Consider the following 22,250-nt stretch of genomic DNA (forward strand, 5'->3'; position numbering starts at 1 on the left):
CACACAGAAACTATGACACTATATGCTAAACAACAAGACAAAACTAATTGCTAAAATTGATCCACTTAAATATCTCTCATCAAAAGCTGCTCTCACTAGAAGAACCGCCAAATGGGTCATGCTCCTAAGTGAGTTTGACATCAAATATGTGGACATAAAGGCAATCAAGGGACAAGTCATTGCAAATCAGTTGGTTGAAGCTCCACTTCCAGGTGACCATCCTATTCTCACAGAATTACCAGATGAGTTCATTATGACTATTTCCACATCCTCCACATGGCAATTATACTTTGATGGCTCCTACACCCAGAATGGATCGGGGGCAGGAATATTATTGGTCACACCTCAAGGAGATGGCATCCTCAAATAATACAAGATAGCCTTTGCATATACCAACAATATAGCAGAATACAAAGTACTCATCACAGGTTTGCGCTTGGCTGTCCACTGGAAAATAAAGGAGTTACAAGTCTATGGCGATTCCCAGCTCGTCATAAAACAAGTCAATGATGAATACCAGACAAAAGATGATAAACTCCTTCCCTATCGTACCATGGTTGAAGATCTTAAGCAACATTTCATGGCAATCAAGTTTGATCAAATTTCACGAACAAACAACAGGGCTGCAGATGCAATGGCCACCATTGGCTCCTTCCTTCAAATGCTAACACACAGTCAGAAATGTGAGTTCTTGGTTGAGCAATTGTTTATACTGGTGTATGACCTACCAGACTCTGAAATGGTGTATGTTCTCGTTGGTCCCGAGTCCCCTTGGTACCAAGAAACCTTCGCTTTCCTCAAAGATAACACCATTCCCCCACATCTCACCAAAACCCAACAACAAACATTCATTCATCGATGCACTCGTTACACTATCCTTGGAGACACCTTGTTCAGAAGGCATTTTGATGGTTCCCTCCTAAGGTGTTTAGATAAACAAGAAGTAGAATGGGAATTACGCGAAGTACACGAGGGCATTTCTGGGGCACACTCAAGTGGGCTCACATTCGCTAAAAAACTGTTGAGAACAGGATACTATTGGCCTAAAATGGAAGAAGATGCATACAACTATGTGAAGAAATGCATCCCTTGCCAACAACATGGTGACAAGATTCATGCATCGTCACAAGAATTGCAGCCATTTATTACACCCTGTCCCTTCTCATAGTGGGGGCTCGATCTCATTAGGAAAATCCACCCTTCATCCTCCAACAGACATAAGTTCATTATAACCACCACCGAGTATTTCACCAAGTGGGTAGAGGCTATCCCTCTTACTTTTACCACTGGTAAGTAGATATCCAAATTCATCCTGAATTACCTGATATGTCGATATGGCATTCCAAAATTTATTATCACAGATAATGGCAAACAATTTAAAAACCAGGATGTCAAAGAACTCTACTAAAAATTCAACATCCAACATCGCTTCTCCACCCCATATTATCACCAAGGCAACGACCAAGCTGAGGCTTCTAATAAAACCTTAATCAAAATCCTCAAAAAGATAGTCAATGAAGCTGGCTGCAATTGGCACCTCCAACTCCATCCCACTTTGTGGGCCTACCGCACCTCCATCCGCACCCCCATAGGCGCCACCCCTTATTCCCTGGTCTTTGGCTCTGAAGCCATCCTTCCCCTTGAGATCGAGATCCCCTCTCTAAGGGTATCACTGCAAGACATCCTACCAGAGGAAGAATACAGAATTGCCTGCTTACAAGAGCTAGAATTGTTAGATGAAAGGCACCTCAAGGCCTTGAACCATCTCTGGGTATATCAGAACTGCTTGCGGATGAGTTATCACAAAAGAGTCAGAACCCGGGAATTCCAAGTTGGTGATCTTGTCTTCATGGAGAATCAGAAAAATGTACAAGAAAGAGAAAAGAAAGGCAAGTTCGAGCCTAATTGGCTGGGACCATATGTAATCACAACAAAGTATGGATCAGGAGCTTATCAGTTGGCTACTCCTGAAGGTGATCCTTTGGATGAACCAATGAGTATCATGCACCTCAAAATATTTTATGCCTAATCCTCAGAAAGTCTCAAATTGTCAAAAAAACCAAAAAAAAGTTAAAAAATCAAGAAAAATACAAAAAAAAAAGAAAAAGATCCTAAAAAGAGCGTCACTTCGGTGAAAACCTAGCAAACAGGCACCCTGTGACACACAAAAAAAGAAGAAGAGAAAATCAGAAAAAGAAAGAAAAATAATTCGTCCATTAGTGAAAACCACTTTGTGGCCCTATGGACAAGTACCTTGGTGAAAACCTCCATGTAGGCACCAAGGTAAATAAATGGATCCACTGTCTATCCAGTTGACACTGCAAATAACCCACCATCCACTCCACCCATTCGCAACATTCCTGCTCTTTCACCTCCTAATAAAACACATGTATGATGATGAGTCTTCGCCTGAGTCATGAACAAGGAATGTCCCATTAAACTGAGCATCTACGCCTGTCTGTAAACTTCAAGAAGTCTTGGGAAACAATCCCAAATCCACTAGTCACTCTCCAAAACCATAGAATCACTTGCCTAATCCAAAAGCCCACTTTGCCGTAGGGATGACTCGTTCCCTCGCCTGGCAACCTAATCCTTCATCCTAGTTCTACTCTTGGCAAGAGGTATCATTTGGTCACAAGGAAGTGACTTGTTAGATTTTGTTAGATCTTTTCATATAGACTTGCATATTTTGCCCTACGACTGCCACTATTTATGACTACCTGGGTTCTTCCATATCCAGGTACGTTAAGATAGGTGCATACTGGGGCATATTTCATAGTATGGCATGTTTTGGATCCCTCTTGTATAAATCGGTGACCTGGTACTAGTGTTTATCAACACTTACCTTCTCATGTACAAGAGGTATCGGTGTGTTTGAGGGTTTCCTTGCACGAACCCACAACTTTGTACTAGTGTTTCTTAACACTTGCATTCTTGTGTGCAAGAAATTCCCGCTTGTCTGCAGAGTCAGTCCACGCCCTGGGTTTCTCATGGCATCCCGATTTCTATAATCAGTGGTGCAAGTCACTCAGGGCAATATCAAGCTAGGTTGGCTCTCCACATTTGTTGTGCACAAAATCTCACCATCATTCCGTCAAATCCTAAACTCGATAATCCCATGGAGTTCTCAATTTCCCCCACTTCCCATCTATTCCATATTCTTCTATCTAAGATCATTGTGTTGTTATTGGCATATTCACTCTTTTTATTAATTCATTCACATCAGGTAGAGTGCATTTCTCAAACAGTCATATTTTCCACAAAACATTTACCATATAAGATTGCATCACATAAAAGATACACTCATCCACATAGCATTACATTTAGACTGCATCATAAATCATTCACACATGTGTATTTATACATAAAGCATAAAAGACACTCATCCTGCATCCAAAAACTATGTCAGCAACACATCATCAACATACATATATAAGCATCCACTCTGCATCACAAAATAGGTCAGCATAGCACATCCATGATTGCGTCCATATATGACATCATAAGAGACAAAAATAATCCATCACAATAAATGCTACACATCATCTGTCACCAATCAAATCATGTATACATATATATAAAGAAGAAAATATGTCCGTCATGATACAATGACCCCTCATTGGGTCCGTTGTGGCGTATATGGACCCCCGTGAGGGCCCATCTTCCCCCACGGTCTCGCCTCTCCTATTCTTCTTTCCAAATTCTTCACGACTGCTGCATATTTCTTCCTCATTTATCCCTCTTTTTTTTTTGAGAATTTTTCATCTTTTTTTTCGAAAAAATTCTCGAGGGGGCATACACCTCCCATGCTTTACGCTGGGGCATCCTTTTCTTCTTCTATCTTCTACACATCGCCAAAATGTAGACACTTCAAAATAATTATTTTTAATTATTTTTAATTCCTCACATAATTAATTCTGATTCTGATCATGTCTTATACAGGATGAATCCTTCCTGAAACCAGACATTGCGCTCTGATCATGTCTTATACAGGATGAATCCTTCCTGAAACCAGACGTTGTGATCAGTCATGTCTTATACAAGATGAATCCTTCCTGAAACTAGAAGTTGTGCTCTGATCATGTCTTATATAGGATGAATCCTTCCTGAAACCAGACATTGTGATCAGTCATGTCTTATACAGGATGAATCCTTCTTGAAACCAAGCGCTTTGATCATTTTTGTCTTATACAGGATGAATCCTTCTTGAAACCAGACGTTGCGCTATGATCATGTCTTATACAGGATGAATCCTTCTTGAAACCAGGCACTTTGATAATTTTTGTCTTATACAGGATGAATCCTTCCTGAAACCAGACTGAATCTAGATCTTATCAATCAAATCAATATCATCATAAAAAAAAAAAGATTATTCTTTGAATCAACGTGTCATCACACCTCGCTTCAAAGAGGGGCAAAATGTAGACACTTAAAAATAATTATTTTAATTATTTTTTATTCTTCACATAATTAATTAATTAATTATGTTAATTCAAATTCTCCTCAATATTAATTAAATATAATTAATATTGTCACTATGGTATGTGACTGATTTATTTAATAAATCAATCCCTTGCTTTATTCTTCTAAAAATTAAATCCTCACAAATCTCCCTCTTAGCTAATTAATTTCAATTAATTAGTTAACCCCCATGATTCCTACAAATTATCTTCTTAATTCATCATTAACCTAATAAATTCTTCTAGAAACTCCCTAAACTGACTTAACCTTATTCTTCTAATTTTTAATTCCCTCCACTCATTCTCTCTCTTAGTCAAATCCTCCTACAAATCCTAATCCCACCTAACACTTTCTCTAATCCCCTTCCTAATGAGTTGCTAGTGACTAATCATCATGATTAGTCACAAAATCAACCCCTTGTCCCTTCCATCCGACCACTAGCTTTAAATGCTCTTTTCATAGGTGAATGTGAGATTTTCAAGATCTCACATTCCTCTAGGCATCCCCTCTCCTAAGGAATTTTTAATTCCTTCTTATTCCTCCAATCCCTATGCTTATCCCTTTTTGGAGAATTTTTAATTCCTCCTCTCCATCCTCCAAGGAATGTCACATCCCTTGCTCTTCTCAAGGCACATTGGGAAGTCTTCCCAATGCACCTTGTTCTTCCCAAGGTACCTTGGGAGTCTTCCCAATGCACCTTGTGGAGTGTGGAGACAAGAAATGCCTTTAAGGCATATCTCTTGGTCTCCACACCCTCTCTTGGGCCTTGTGTGAGCTCACAAGCAATCCTAGCCCTTCATCTTGAATCCATCCTAGCCATCCATTCTTCCTCTCCTCTTCCTATAAATTGAGGACTCCATCTCTCCATTCATCATCTCCAAGTTTAATACTCTTATGCTGCCCATTTGAGTTCAAAAAAGTCATCAAAGCATCCAAATTATAGCTAAATCCACACTCATCCATCACTTAGTCACTTATCCATCCATTTCATCCTCCCATCAATCATATTATGCACATTTGGAGAGCCATCCACATCAAGCAAGCAAGAGGAGCCCATTTGATCAAGTTGAAGAGGGAGACGCTATTCAACTTTACCAAAGGCTCAATCCGAGGGAGAGGTAAAGGTTTGCAAGGTATATGCGTTTTATTCACGTCTTTATGTGGTTTTATGCATGTTTCATGTTTAAATATCTTTTAATGTTTTATTTGTGCACTAACCACTTGAATTCACCTTGCTAACCATTTTACCATCTTCAACACCTTCTACATTTGAAGGCAATATTTTCTTAATCTACTTGTTGTCTCTTGTAGACACCTAAAATTGTCCTGGCTTAGTTAAATACATATTTTCTTTGTTTAATTATTTTATCCTAAGTTTTCTATTAATTAAATAAATTCTTATTTATTTAATTAATTCACTTATCCTCTTCTAGTCCTTTCCTTATTTAAATATATATTTTTATTTATTATTTTTTTCTTTCCCTAAATTAAATAAATATATTTATTTAATTGGTCCCACTTCCTCTATTAATTATATGAATCTTTATTTATTTAATTAAATCATTAGTTTTTCTCTTTTATGACATGCCATTTATCTTTTAATTTTCCTCTACCTAACCCCTTCATTGTTTTATTATTTCTTCTACCTACCCTTTAATCCTAGCCAACCATTTATTATTTCACCTCTTAATCTCATCCCTCCATTTTTTAAAGTGTCTTCTATATAAGAGGATTCTTTTATCCTTCTAAGCCTAATTAGTCAATCAATCTTCAAGTGATCAGGCAACTTCACAGCCACAATCTGTTCTTTGTTGAGATTTTGTGCATAATAGAAAATCTGAGAGCAAATATATTAAACAAGATCAATGGAGATAGGAGACAATGGAGATCAAACCCTACTTGACATTTGAATGGTATTATTGTTTCAATTTGTTAATTTGCATGTTCTTAGGTTTCTTCATTGGGGTATGGTAAATGTTTTATTGTAGAACTAGGATTGTTTGTGGTTGGATCTTTGTGGTTTTACAATAGTTTGTTATCATCATTTTTCACCTCACACATTTTGGCATGCCTGGTGGGACTCTTGTCCTTTAGTTTTTAACATTAATTGGTGATTTTAGTGTTTTTTGTTAGGTTGTAGGTCAAACCAGTGATGATTATAGGCGATACTACATCTACGACATATATTTTCACATTTGTGTTTTCTATTTGATCTGTTTTGTAGGTCCAGGTTCTAAGTTTCATGTATGTGATCTTTATTTTTGTGTTTGTGTTTTAATATAGTGTCTCTAACATATATTTTCATGACTATGTTTTCTGTTTTGATCTGTTTTGCAAGTCTAGGTTCCAAATTTCGTGTCTGCGATCTTTATTTTCGCATCTATGTTTTAATATAGTGTTTACGACATATATTTTCACATCTATGTTTTTTGTTTTGATCTTTTTTGTGGGTCCAAGTTCCAAATTTCACATTTACGACCTTTGTTTTTGTGTTTGTGTTCAAATTTCAATCTACAACGGTTATTTTCACATCTACGTCATCTTTGCACTTTTGTGTCGAATCTTTTGGCGTCTGTGTCATATTTTCATGTTTGCGTATGTATAATTGCGTCTGCATTCTTACATTTTTCTTTTTGCCTTTCTACATTTAGGATTTTTAGATTTGGTTGTTTTTCTAACCCCTTGTTTGGACTAAAGAAGTGGTGCAGCAATTCAAAAACTTGAAAAAAACAAAAAAAACAAAAAAAAACGTATCGTCGAAGGCCCCCTTTTTCCAATTTGGATTTGGATTTTTTTAAATTAACCTAATGAGTGTGCTTGCAGGTGGGGGTAATTTTATCAAAAACTACTAATCATTTGTTGCAAGGGTAATTTTATTGCGCGTCTTCACATTTTAATTCCTAGCTTAATTAGGCTCACACATTTTTATTGATCTTTTTCTTTATTTGTTGAATGTTAATTAACTTGCCTGATGTGTTTTGTGCCTTTGGCACATTTTGTTTAGATTAAAATTCTAAAGGTGAGAGCACAAGTATCCTCTCCCTTTTCCTTCCATTGGATCTTAGGTGTAAGAGAAATTGTTAATATCTTTTAGAGGGCCTGCCTCCCATCTCGTGAGAGGGAACGAACCAAGCGGTAATGGGCTAAGGCCAAGTCATCTCTGAGGTGCTATATAATACATGTGGGGGCAAAAGTAATCATGAAGAGTACTAATTTCCTACCTACACTGACTTCCACAGTACCTATGTTCTACAGAAAGGAAGCCACTCGAGGGAGAGAGCGTATATGGACTCCCAAAAGAGAGTCTCGTACTAGAAACCTTTTGTTGCAGTGCCCCTTACATTTGATTGTTAGGGTGTGCGTATCATACCCCATAGATACCCCTCATGTACCCACTTAAGATGAGATAAGAATCCCTCATTTGATCTTTGGTCTTTTGAGGTAAGAGAATCTAGTATGCTTGAGAAGTGAGTGTCGTGGTGCAGGAGCCAGTGCTACCAGAATCTCTAGTTGTCCACTTGTTTGAGGTATTTCTATGTCACGAGGGCCCCATTGAATGGTTTCTTTTAGGCTAGGATTATGCATGTTTTCAACTATCTTTCAAACAAATACACAACAAAAATTGGACAAAACACCTTTAGACATTGTGTCTTCATTGTTTGATGTGTCTTTTTGCCACAAAACATTCAACATTGAGATTTTGTCACATTCAAATTTTGGAAAAATTGAGATAGATTATAAAATTTTGCCCAAAATATGCCTGCATTAGTTTAAACTGCATATGTGATACAAAAATGTGTCTATGCAGGGTGTTATGCCCTGCATAATGCACCCCATCTTTTCACTTCCCAAGCTGGGGACCTCCTTTGCTTCGCTTTGGTTTCATTTGTTTCCCTTTTGTTTGCTTTGATTTGCGTTGTTGTCTTTCATTTTGTGTTATATCTTGGAGTCCTAGAACTCAGAGGTCTTGAAGTTCTCCTTCAGATCTCCAGACTCTTGGGATTCCTTTTTGTCCTCACCTGTGCAATATTGCTTAATTTAAGAGATTTGGATTATTTTATTTTAAAATTCACAATGAAATTAACTTTTATTTTAAATTGTGAATTAATAATATGGATTAACATATTTTGGAAATGAATTAATTATTTTATTGTTTTAATGTGTAGAAAAATAGTTTTAATTTGCAAATCAAAGGGCACCCAAAGTAGAACTCAAAGTGGACCTCTAGACAAATTGGAGATGAAGTGGGAATATTGCTAAGAAGGAATTGGAATGCACAGTGAACTCAATGTTGAAATTGACAAGTTTGCATGGATGACTGAAGCTGATTTTCAATTGCAAGAGGAAACTTTGTGTTTGCAAGCACAAATCGGGGAGTTGTTCTTTAGTTTCCAAAGAGGGGGTTTTCTAGGAAATATCTATAAATTGGAGCTTGAAGCTCATTGTAAAGGGTTAGAGGCTTTGAAATTAGACTTTTCATAATTAGGAACTTAGAATTAGAAATAACTTAGGAGCTAGAAATTTTCTGAAAATTGCCCGAGGGTCATTCATATACTTTTCCTTTACATTTTCCTGTTAGTGTAGCTAGAAACAATATGATAGAAGGCAGGAATTAGAAGTTCAATGCGTTAAATCTGCTGGACAAGTGCCTCATTTGAAGAAAAACTTATAAACTTTATTGCAATTTCTTGTCTCTTTCAACTGTTTTCTTTCATATGATGAATGTTTGATGTCCTTCTGTCTGATTCAACTTCTTGAATTTGGAGAGAGCTATGTTTGCATTACTTCAATCGGTGCATGTATATGGTGATTGATGTTAATGCCAATGTGGTTTAGTCTTTATTGTCATCGAATCTAGCTTCGTCAGTATGTTAAATTGTTGATTTACATGTTGATGTATGAATGTTCTGGTTTCCTCTAGGTTTAGTTATATGAGTGTGAAAAGTGGATTTGTATATGTATTTGTATCTGTATCTGAATACACAACACTTCAATTAAATCATTAGATGCATGGTTAGTAAATCAATAATCAATAATGAACAATAAACCATTAAAAAGTGACCTATTGCCTTCTAGTAGATGTGAGTTTAGTTTTGCTCTCAAATTTCCATATGCAACAATAGTGACTAGATGACACCTAAACAAAGGATTTAATCTATATGAGTATGAAATTGAGCTAAATGGATGCAAGATTAAGTTAGATATGCATGATTGATCTAACATTAAGCTAGATGATTTAACAAATATGCAATAACTAATATGTAATATCTCAATGCACAAATCTCAATAAGCCTAAAGCAAAAACAACATAATAATAATAATCTCCAAATTCTTTTTTTCATGAGAGATGAGAGCCCAAATTTATAGAAAATCCAGAGAGAGACAAATGGTCAAGATCGATCAATGATGAGCGACAAAGATTCTCCAAGAGGAAGCAAAATCCCGATGAATTAATGTGATTGGCTGCTTTTCTCAGCTTTTAAAGAAAATCGAACTAATTTTAAGATAAAATTAGAAAAATTGATTTATTTCATATTTTATATTTTGATATTCAATTTTGATATTTAATTGATTTAATTGCTTTTCTAAGATTTTTCAATTTAATTCCATTTTGATTTCTTTTCTCAATTTTAAATTCTTTTCCAAATTAATTCCTTTTTGATGTTTTAATGAAAAATTGATTTATTAATTAAATATGATAGGATATTTAATTAAATAAATAAGATAATTGATTAAAATGATTTACTTGGAATGATTAATTAATTAAATAATTATTTAATTAATATTGAGTGATTTATTTGCCATGTGACATTGATGACCGAGAATTAATTAATTAGGTGCTCATGATTGATTTAATTTGCCTTTGGTTAGGACCTTGGTGATGTAGTCGAGATTAGGGGCCCATGGTTTAGATGACCATTTTTAGGGTATTACATTTTCCCCTCTTTGGATCGATGTGCGAGCAACTCATTGATTCAAAGAAAATTTAATGTCAAACAGATTATCAGTTCTGAACTTGATGGATCACAAACCGATGAAGAGCAAGATGTTCAGCTTGATTTGAAGTGATGAAGTTGAATAGGTTGATTAAAGCGACACCGATCCTGAACTTGATTGAACTAGGACCGACAAAGAGCGAGATACCGAACTTGAATTTGATTGATCAAGAAATGAGTATCGATCTAGACCTTGATTGAACTAGATTGAGCAAAGAGATGAAACCAATTCCGAACTTGATTGAACAAGAACCAATTAGAGAAAATGTCCAGCTTGATTTGATGCGATGATATTGAACACCTATTTGGATTGAGCGTGATTCAGACAAAGACAATATCAACTTGATTTGGTGCGATGAAAATGATTTGCCCCTAGAGATTGATTCAATTTTGAAGAACAATAGGGTTTTGTTTGATTAAAAATATTTTCTGCTCGACTTAGATGAAGATTTGTGAAAAATCTTGACTTTTTGATGTTGATAATGATGACGCAATGATGATGCAATGATCATGCCCCCTCGGGAGTGAAATTGAAAGATGGCGAGGTTACAATGATTTTAGGCAATTTTGAAAATAAAAAAGATTTGGTGATGATAATTTGAGCATGGAGATTGATGTAAGAATGAATTTGAGATAAGAGTTAAATTGAGCGCAAAATGATTCAAAAATTGAATTCAAGAGGAAAGTACTAATGGGTCAACATTGTGAAATTTTGACTAGAAAATTGACGTCAGATTTCGATTTCGATTCTGAAAATGGACTCAGGGCAGGCGATTTAGCTTAGAGTACAAATTTAATGTCCTTCGGAGCAAGTTTGAAAATTAGGGTTTGGGCTATATAAAGAGTTCAATGTGCCTTTGTCAATTCATTTGTACCTCTCAAAGTTCAAAATTTGAAAAATCTCCTGCAAAGAAAAATGACAATTCCTATTCAAGATCATCGATTCGAGTGCCAAAGATGACATAATTGACCTCAGAACTATACGCCAATAGTAAGTGATTGATCTCAAGCCTTTTGCATTTCTTATCATTTGATTTTTTGTTGAATTTCTCATTTTTAATTTCATGTTAGGTTGTCTTGTGTCATTTTATCATTTGGTTCAATAGTGTTTCTCGTATGAGTATCTCGCAATTTGTGTTGTGTCATATGGTCATGTAGGGTTTATCGTATGGTGTCTACCCTTATATCGTACAAGGATGTTCTTCATAGGCCATTTAATTGTTTTGCATGTTACTAATTGTCATATGGGAGTGTTTACTCGTGCGACTCATAATGTTTTGTCGTACGATTTGTTGCTTGACTGTACTGACTTGTATGGAAAACAGTGTTTGTTTTTAAGGATCAAAACATCAAATTTTGATTCTCATTTTTGTAAATTTGGATTCATTAGCACTTTTGATGATTTGTTTGTTTGATTTTATAGGTTTAGTTGCCTGATATTCAATTTAGATGTACATATCCACCGATTAGGAGATTAGTGCATGACTTATCAGACACACAAAGAGGTCACATTGGGTTGTATGAATTTGGATACTTGTTACAAATGCTCAATATTTGTGTGAATCACGGTTTATTGACTGCATTGGTTGAGCATTTCCATTCTGAGCATAACACATTTCATTTACCAGTTGGAGAGATGATGATCACGCCTAAGGATATTTACATGATTTTGAGGATTCATTTTGCTGGAGATAAGGAAGATTACTATTCGACTCCACAACCGGGAATTGAGGCTCTCAGATGCATTTTCCATGATGACACTATCCTTGATCATTCTATTAGTTGGGATGATTTGTTGAGTAGGTATGGTGCACAGTACCCTCTTGCTTGCATTTTGGCTGGCATGATTGGTTGTTTCATGATGCCTGGCAGAGGACAACAGGGATTCTTATATGGATGGGGTAGAATGCTAGAGAGATTGCTTACTCATCTAGTTAGATTAGGTTGTGGTTCATGCTTACTCACGCATATGTATCATGAGATACATGAGATTGCCTATAAAGGGGCGAAGAGTATGGCGACGGGAATTCTAGTTTTGCAGATATGGGCATGGGATCATATCCCAGTTTGTAGACCTATTGTGGATTATTCGAGGGAGGTACACCAGCCTATTGTGTGTCAATATTCAGGTTATATCACACAACCCCACCTAGGCAAGACTGATTTTTGGAGGAGGCAGTTAGATGACTTGATAGCTGTAGTATGAAGACCTTATAGGGGTCTAGAGCTATGGGATGTTGGAGGATACAATAGAGAGATATGTTTATGACTAGACCTCTCATCGAGAGATTGTCTACTATTATTTAGCATTTTGTAGTGTCTAGGGTTTTGAGGCACTATGGGAGACCACATAGTATATCCCAAGAGTTTACAACTTATGCTAGATTTGGGGATGAAGAGAGATGAGGATGGGCACCTAGACTCTCATATGCCTTGACCATGTAGGAGTTAGTGGGTTTATAGCCGCAGAGATGGGAGAACTTGGTGGATGTGGCAGACACGAGTGTATTGCCCTAGTATAGAGATTGGTTTCAGAGACACCCCTTTCCTTGATTTACAGATCCTAGAGAGCATGCACTTTGTAAAGATGAGGTTGAGGAGGTGCCTGCACAAGCTCAAGGAGAGATGACACCTAGGAGGGTAGGAGGAGATACGGGTGCGAGTAGCAGCAGAGAATCTATGGGAGGTCGACAAGGACAGAGGGGAGAGGGTTGATCCTTGGGAGCAGTTGGTGGAGAGGTAGGTGGAGATAGGGGAGGAGATGCTTCAATAGATGTAGAGATGGGTGAGGCAGTGGGACCTAGCAGAGATGATGCTTCTAGGTAGGTATGGCAGAGGAGAGAGGAGCATGACATGGGGATGAGGAGGCTGAAGCAGGAGGACAAACACCTAGAGATATTATCCGTACCTTGAGAGGGAAGGTGCATGCTTTGCGGACATAGGTGGTCGTAGCACAAGCACATAGCACAAAGCATGAGCGACAACTGCATAGCATGAGGACAGAGCGAGACCAGGAGATGTAGAGAGTGAGAGCAGAGCGGGACCAAGAGTTTCAGAGATTGAGAACAGAGCTAGCTACCTCACAGCGTGAGGTCCTTCATTAGACTAGTCGTGCAACATATTATGTGGCAACATACAATGCCAATAGACAAACATGTGGTGCCATATTCCTAGTACATGGCCCGATCTGAGGGAGCACATGCACCTAGACAGGTTTATCCTCAACAGGCACCTCCTCCACCACCAGGCGACGAGGGAGAGGGTCATAGTTAGACTTTGATGTTCTGTGCTATTTTGTACACCCCATTTTTTTGTATTCGATGTATTTCTTGCTCCGATAGACATTGTATATGATAGTGGATGTCATTTGTACCCTTTGACATTGATATTTTTTATGAGAGATATTTAAGTCCGTGATTTGATCTTATTATTCTTGTGCTGAGTTACATGAGATGTTTTGTGAGATGTCTTTCTATATGCTTTTGTTCTATATGAATGCATTTCTTGTTAGTATGTATGTATGTAATGCAAATGAATATGAATGTTTTTGTTTCTTTTTCATATGCAATAAATGATAACAATGATGAGCTAAGGATATAAAATTATATATATATTTTTTGTTTTTTTATGCAATAGTATGAATGCAAATGAATGCCTATACAAACTAGGATAGAGTCACTGGATTTTAATTTGCTTTTATCATCACTGAGCATTTTACAATGTCGGAAATACACATAAGCATCAAGGCACGAAGAGCCAGGATGACCTGAATGTCACATCATTTTTAATATAGCAAGCCAACAGAAGCATCAAGGCATAAGGAGCCAAGATGACATGAATGTTACTTGCATGCAAACACACTAGACAAAGCACAATTCCTTCCTTGTTATATGCAATATTGATTATCGTGTCAGCAATGACCCTTGTATCGTTCATATCCTAGGACAGATCAAGCATGTATCCAGATTGCACAATAAAGAAATTTACTCGAAACAGACAAGGAAATGAATCCAACCTCCCTGTAGTATACAAATAAATGGAGTCGATGTATGTGTGGCGATTTCACCTTGATGTGAAGGCACTTATCATAGACACCCATCTTATGAGATGTTTTTCAGATCATCAGAATTATTAGTACAAGCAGAAAACAAATAAAAGTATTATGCTTGTAGTCCTTGCTCCTCTTAGTCAAGATAGACTTCCTCGAGTTACTTAGAGGGAATAATAATAAAAAACCAAGTTAAAAGACAACATTCAAAGAAAATTGAAGTAAGAGCTCAAACGGTTTGCAGTGATTGTTTTCAGTGTTCTTTCTTTGTGTGTTTATTTAGTTGTAAAACTCAGTAATGGATAGGAGATAGGTGACTGACTCAGATTGGATGACCTGGTGCTACTGATAGAAAGATGACTTGGTGTAACTGCTTAGGACATGTAAATTGACTAGTTGATTTTCCTAAGACTATGACGATGATCGGTTTCAAGCCATGAGGGTTCCAAGAAGAACCAAGGTGTCACAAAAGCGACTGAAGGATATATACAAGCTAAAGCGAACATGCATAAAAGCAGGAAATGAAATAGAAAATGCCAAATTTGCAATGATAGATGGAGCGCTTGAGTACAAGAGGCATCTATTTACCAGGTTTTTGCTTGCTTGGCAAAGATTCTTTCTTTTTTAACTACCACACTGCCTATTTACCAAGTTTTCACCAAGGCATTTTTCTTTTATATTTTGATTTTTTTCTTCTTTTTTTTTCTTTTTTTTTTTAGGACTTTTTTTTGATTTTTAGAATTTCTTCAGAACTTTTTTCTGATTTTTAGAATTTCTTCAGGACTTTTTTTGATTTTTAGAATTTGTTCAGGACCTTTCTTGATTTTTAGAATTTCTTCAAGACGTTTTCGCTATACAGATTGTTGGAGCAAAGAATGCTAGGTGTAGAATTTCTTCAAGTGGATGGTGTTGATCGGTTCACAGTGTTGTTCTCCTTTTGATGTTGAGAGTTGATAAGCACCAAAACCAAAGGCTACAGTAACGATGTAGGAAACCGACCAGTTGGGTTCAAACTTCCCCTTTTGTTCTCAAAACTGACGATTTTTAGGATTCTCTCTTAAAAAAAGGTCACCAACCTGAAATTCTTTGTGTCAAACTTTTTTGTTATAACCTCTAGACATTCTCTTCTGATAAGCTCATAGATGATCAAACACCACTTGCCGACATTCATCTAGCAATTCGAGTTCTTGCAACCTAGATATTCTGTGATCTTTATCAGTGACAAGACCTTGTAGAGAAACTCTCAAAGAAGGGATTTCCACCTCTGTAGGCAAGATTGCTTCAACCCCATATACCAAAGAAAAAGGTGTAGCTCATGTAGGTGTTCAGATGCTTGTTTGATAAGCCCACAATGCTGGATTGAGCTATAGATGCCAATCCTTTCCAGATTTGTTGACCGTTCTATGTAAGATAGTCAGCAGATTTTTATTAGATGTCTCAGCTTGGCCGTTACCTTGAGGGTAATATATAGAAGATCAATGCTGTTTGATTTGAATTTTTCACAGAGCTCATCTAGATCTTTGTTTTTAAATTGTACTCCATTGTCAGTTACAATCGAAGAAGGTATGACATACCTGGAGATGATCTAGTTAAGGATAAACCTAGCTACCTGTTTGTCGGTTGCGTTGATTAGTGAAACCACTTCAACCCACTTGGTGAAGTATTCAGTAGTAGTTATGATAAACTTGTGTCCATCAAAGGATGCAGGATAGATTTGGTCGATGAGATCATATGCCCATTGCTGAAAAGGCCAATGTGTGATAAAAGGTATTAGCTCTTTGGTTGGATGCTCATGTAGTTGACATTTCTCACAAGTTTTAGCAAACTTTATAGCATCTTTTTCCATATTTGGCCAATAGTAGCCAACCCTTAGAAGTTTTCAAGCTAAAATTAGACCGTTTGAGTCAGATCCACAAATATGTTCATGGAATTCAGATAATGCATGTTGGGACTCTTCAAGTTCTAGACACCTAAGAAAAGTACTATCCAAACCTCACCTATACAAATCGTTAGCTATGATGACATAACGTGAAGCGTTTCAGATTAGGTTTCTTTTCTCATTACCGGTAAGGTTATCAGGAATAATTTGGTCACGCAAGTAAGATTAGATATGACTATAGCGAGATGAGTCATGTTCAATAATAGAATAGACCATCTGGGACCCGGGAGAATCATGAGCAGGATAATGAAGCTCTTCCACTAGGGATTCATAGCGATACTCAAATTCTTGTAGCTATGGTATAGATGCCAATGTAGCATTAGCATCTTTTTCTCTATTTGTTGATCTGGAAATCTATTGAAATGATACAAAAGTAAAATATTTCTTAAAGTGATCAACCATTCTTTTGTAGTGAATCAATTTTTTATCCTGAGTTTGATATATATCATTGATCTAGTTGATTATTAGCTGAGAGTCACTAGAGATGTGTAACTCAACAATCTTCCATTCAATAGCTAGCTTGAGTCTATTTACCAAAGCTTCATATTCTGCAATATTGTTTATGCAAGGAAGGAGGATCTTGTAAGCATTTGGGATTGAATATCTTTGAGGAGTGATAAAAAGAATTCCAGCACCAAAACCTTGTTGAGTGAAAGACCCATCAAAGAACATTTTCCAAGATCACTGAGTAAGGTGTATGATGGATTCATCTGAAAAAATCTATGTGCAAAGGTTGATTGTCTTCAAGTGGAGCATCAACAAGTTGGTCTGCAATGGCCCGTCCTTTGATAGCTTTGCATTCTATATATTCAATGTCAAATTATTTAAGAATCATAACCCACTTAGCCAATCTCCCTGTAAGTGTTTCCTTGATGAGAAGATATTTGAGTGGATCTATCTTAGCCACCAGTTTGATAGAATGTGATAGCACGTAATGTCTTAACATCAGTGATGCGAAGACCAATGCCAGACAAGATTTCTCAATAATAGTATTATTCATCTCATAGGACACCAATGTCCGACTGATATAATATATAGCTCTTTCCTTTTTATTCTCATCTAGTTGAGCCAAAAGTGCCCCCAATGATGTATCAGTAATTGATATGTAGAGTATCAAGGGTTTGTTTTGAATTGATGGCATTGAGATAGGTGGATTAGAAAGATATTCCTTGATTTTCTTTAGATGTTATTCATAGTCTTCATCCCATTTGTAGGTAACTCCTTTCCATAAAGTTTTTATGAGTGGCTGAGCTTTGTCTGCGAGCTGAGAGATGAAACATCTTATGGATTGGAGTCGCCCTTGTAGAGTCCTCATTTGAGTGATATTCTTTGGAGGTGGCATGTCCACGATAGCTTTAACTTTTTCTGGGTCCACTTCAATTCCTTTAGCTGAAACGATGTATCCTAGGAGCTTGCCAGATGTGACTCCAAATGCACATTTCTTGGGATTTAATCTAAGTTTGAATTTTTCCATCCTGTCTAAGATTGGAGCTAGTTTTGATAGATGTGTTGATCTTTTCATATATTTGAGTAGAGTATCATCGACATAGTCCTCCATGTTTTTGTGCATCATATCATGAAAAATTGTTGTTACAACTCTTTGATAAGTGGCACCTACATTCTTTAAGCCAAAGGGCATTACATTCTAGTAGAAAGTTCCCCATGCATATGTGAACACTATTTTCTCTTGATCCTCAGGTGCAATTTTGATCTGATTGTATCCAGAAAAACCATCCATCAGAGAGTACATTTCATAATCAGCAGTCATGTCCACTATCATGTCTATGTTGGGCAGTGGAAAATCATCTTTTGGACAAGCTTTGTTTAAATATTTGAAATCTGTGCAAACACGTATTGATTTGTCAGGTTTGGAAACATGCACAATATTAGATATCCACTCGGCATAATCAATTGCTCTGATGAATCCATCTTTTAGTAATTTTTCTAGCTCAACCTTGACAAGTAATGCAACATGAGGATGCATTTTTCGTAGTTTTTTCTTAATAGGTTTAACTCTGGGAGTGATAGAAAGATGATGCATTATGAGGTCAGGATCCAAACCCGACATATCAACATATGTACATGCAAAATTTATATTCTTTTTCATGAAAAAATAAGAAAATTCTTTCAATTCTTTTGCTGATAAAGATTGAGCTACATGTATGGTATGCTGAGATTCTTCTGTTACAATGTTCACTGGTTGTGTAGGGTCAATCAGTACTGATGATCGCTCTTGAAAATGATCAGGTAAAATATCAAGTATCTCACCTTCAACACCTTCAGGTGCCTCAGAGAGGTTTTCACCATTAGATATGTCCTTTATTTTTACTATTTTTGATTCTGACACTGCCACAATGTGGTTTTCACCATTAGAACACTTATTTTTCTTTTTTTGATTTTTGAGACTAAGATACTTGACATCTGTCACTGTCATGTTCTCACTTTGTTCACTAGTGGAAGAGCCCATTTGTTCAACTGCATTAAGATAACAGGCTAATGTATAGTCATTGGAAAAGGTAGGGATATTGAAAGGTTGATCTCGGAGAGTACAATCAATAAGCTCAGGATGTACCAGGGATAAATATTTAACAGGTTCAAGGGAATTCATGGTATTGCCATCACAACCTCGAACTGACATGTTGAGTTCTAGAAGACTACCTTTTGTAAGCATCTGGAGACCAGGAAGAGTTAGAATATGGGTATCGAAGTTTATGTTAGTATTTAGGGGACCTAGCCCAACAGACCTACCACTAGAACCGTCCTCTACTTTAGATTGGACTACATATCATGGTTCGATAGTAACAGTTTCATCAAATAGAGTTTTGACATTCATGACAAAGTAGTCATAGTTTGGTGTCGAATAGGAAATGTCATAAATAGATTCAAAGTGATCAAAGTCAGAAGATGAAGCCTCTGACTCCTCTTCAAGTGGCTTAGTGAAAGAATGTATAGTATAAATATCAACATCTTTGGTGTTGCAAGTTCCTTCATGATTTGGTTCAATGATCACTTGTAGTTGACATACTTGTTGACATAACCTTGATGACTCCGTTAGTCTCTGTCATCTTTCCCATTTAGCTTCCTCTAGACTAATGTCCGACCTTGTTTCTGTAGCCTCCAATTCTTCATTTGTAGTCCCATACCTAATTTTCTCTATCTCATTAGATGGAGATATAGTAGGTGAAGAATTTTCTTGTGCTTTTCCTTCTTTTAGTTGTTGTTCATAATATCCTTGTCTTTTTAGTCTGATTTCCTGTATTTCCTTTTGCAGCTTCAAGCGTATTATCTCTTGTATTTTATCTATGATATCATTAGGTTATTCAGGAGTTTCTTCGGTAGATATATCTGATGGAGGCTCTGGACCCCATTCATACTCATTTGAGTGATTTTCTGAATCCTCTACTTGCATTCTTCCTGTATATGTGACATGAATATTTAGTGGTGCAAATAGGTTTTTGATTCCTTCCACTTTTTCTCTTATGTCTTCTAGAATATCCACTTCTTGTAGTGTTACTATTGATACAGTCAAAACTTGATTAAAAGATGCTTCTTATCTCTTGATTTCCTGTTCTTCTTATTCTTTTTCATACTAATCTTGCATTTGTTGAGTATTTACTTCTTGTGATGTTGGATGTAGTATCTTTTTCCTGTACTTAGGCTGTTGATGAGAAGTGTGTTTTTGAATTGATGACTCTTCTAGATGGTAGCTGAGTCAAGTTTTATTATTTGTAGACTTAGTTTGTAACTTGATAGGTTCAATGATTCCTTCTTGGTGCTTTCCCAAAGGATCGGCACCTGAATATCTCATGCGTTGAATCATCTTATAGCCTGGACCATATTGGGTTGGGGAAATATCACTGTGTCGCCCTTCTCTATTTTCACTCTCTTCTTTGAAAAGCCATTTGAGGACTGCCGCCTCTTCTATTTCATCTGCAAGGGAAGTAGAGGACTATATAAAAATACCATCATAGATGATGTTTGTATTTGAAAATTGTGACTTCATAGCCTCTAATGGTTTTCTAGATTGTCTTGGTGATGGTGGAAGAGACATCAATGAGAGTACAGGTTTGATCTGTTGGCAATTGACACTCAATTGGTTGGTTTCACTATGTTGTCATTGATGGAAACATGGTATTGTGTTTCGACTTCATGTTTTGGTTCAGTTGTGTACCGACAGATACTTCATAGACACTACACCAACACCAATAGGGTAGAAGGATTACTTTGGTTACCTACAATGTAGGCCGACATGGTTTAGTAAAAGGTTATCGATATTGGAGTCTGACATCTCTTGGATCCAACATCAGCTATTGGTTTTAATATTTATGCATTTATGTTATCTGGCTGACATGTAATTTGATATTGTATATATCTTTGTAAGCCAACATAAGGCATGATAAATTGTATAGGATATATAGATTAGTTTGAAAGATCATTTTGATATAGACATGTCATAAGAGATTATGGATATGTGAATGTAATATGATGCAAAATATATCAAAGAGATTATGTATGTGAGAAAATTCATGTAAGAATTATTCTAGTAAAGGGTTTAGGGTTTCAGACCGGAACAAACAGAGCTTAAATTGGAACTGTATTCTAGCATAGAAGATGCTATCCTAGTAGTTCAACACTTCTCCGGATTGTAGTCTAGATTTGTATGTAGTTAGTGAGGCTCCTTTTGTGATTGAGCAGTGCTCTAGGCTATAAGCCTATCTACTAGTGCAAGCCCCTCACATTTTGTAATATCTCTTCATATGGCTAGTGGATTGATATTATGGCTCAGAAATCCCACCGTTGTTTTTCCTCTTTGAGGTTTTCCACATATAAATCTATGTGTTATGATTCCCATTTATGTGATTGGATTATTGGTTGCTTTACTTCTTTCAATTCTGTATGTTTTTCTGTATCTATAATTTTTCCTTGCCCCTTTCATATATCATGTGTAAGATTGATCTGCCTTTGGATTTGAATTCTTTTTCTTGTTTCCAAGTTGTATGATTGTGGTAATTTAGCTCATGGATGTTACATTGTGAATGATTTTTCCTTTTAACACCTTACGAATTGTAACCTTCATATGAATCTTCAGGAGACTAGTCAAGATAGAGACTTGTCACAAACCTTGCTTGACCATCTAAAATCATTCCAAGATTTCATTTTCATATAATTGCTTTATTGGTTACTTTACTTGTTTATTGGTGTATGCATGTTTTAATAAGGCTAAAATTGATAGTTCCCGTATAACACTGATTCACCCCCCCCAGTGTTATTGGATTCCAACAATTGGTATCAGAGCCTTGTGCCTCAGAGGAAGTTTAACAGCTTGAGGAAGATCCTGAATCTATATCTTTGGAGAAGAAACTAGAGATGGCACTTGAAGACTATGATGCTGAAAGGTTGAAGAACTTAGAGATACAAGATGAATTGAATTCTGCCAAGGAATTCATTTTTGTCCTACAAGAGAGGCTATCATCTGTTCAAGCTAGGAGGAAGGAACTTTTGCAAAATCAGGATGATGAAGAGAAAGATGCACTTAAGGAACAATTAACATGGTTATGAAAAATTAAATGCAAGTTATAACTACGAGAATGTCTAAGGAGATTGAGGATCGAAAGAAAAAGGAAGAAAATCTTGTTGTATCCTTGAAGAACAAATTTGAAGAATGTGGTAGGTTGGTTCATGAGAATGATATGTTGAGAACTGATTTAATACAATCCCAGAGTAATGAACAAGAGCTTGAGAGACAAATGATAATTATAAGAGAAGATCTAACTACTGCAAGTGAGTATAAAGAAAAATTCAAGAT

The sequence above is a fragment of the Cryptomeria japonica genome, chromosome 6 (assembly GCF_030272615.1).
Source record: "Cryptomeria japonica chromosome 6, Sugi_1.0, whole genome shotgun sequence".
Taxonomy (NCBI): domain Eukaryota; kingdom Viridiplantae; phylum Streptophyta; class Pinopsida; order Cupressales; family Cupressaceae; genus Cryptomeria; species Cryptomeria japonica.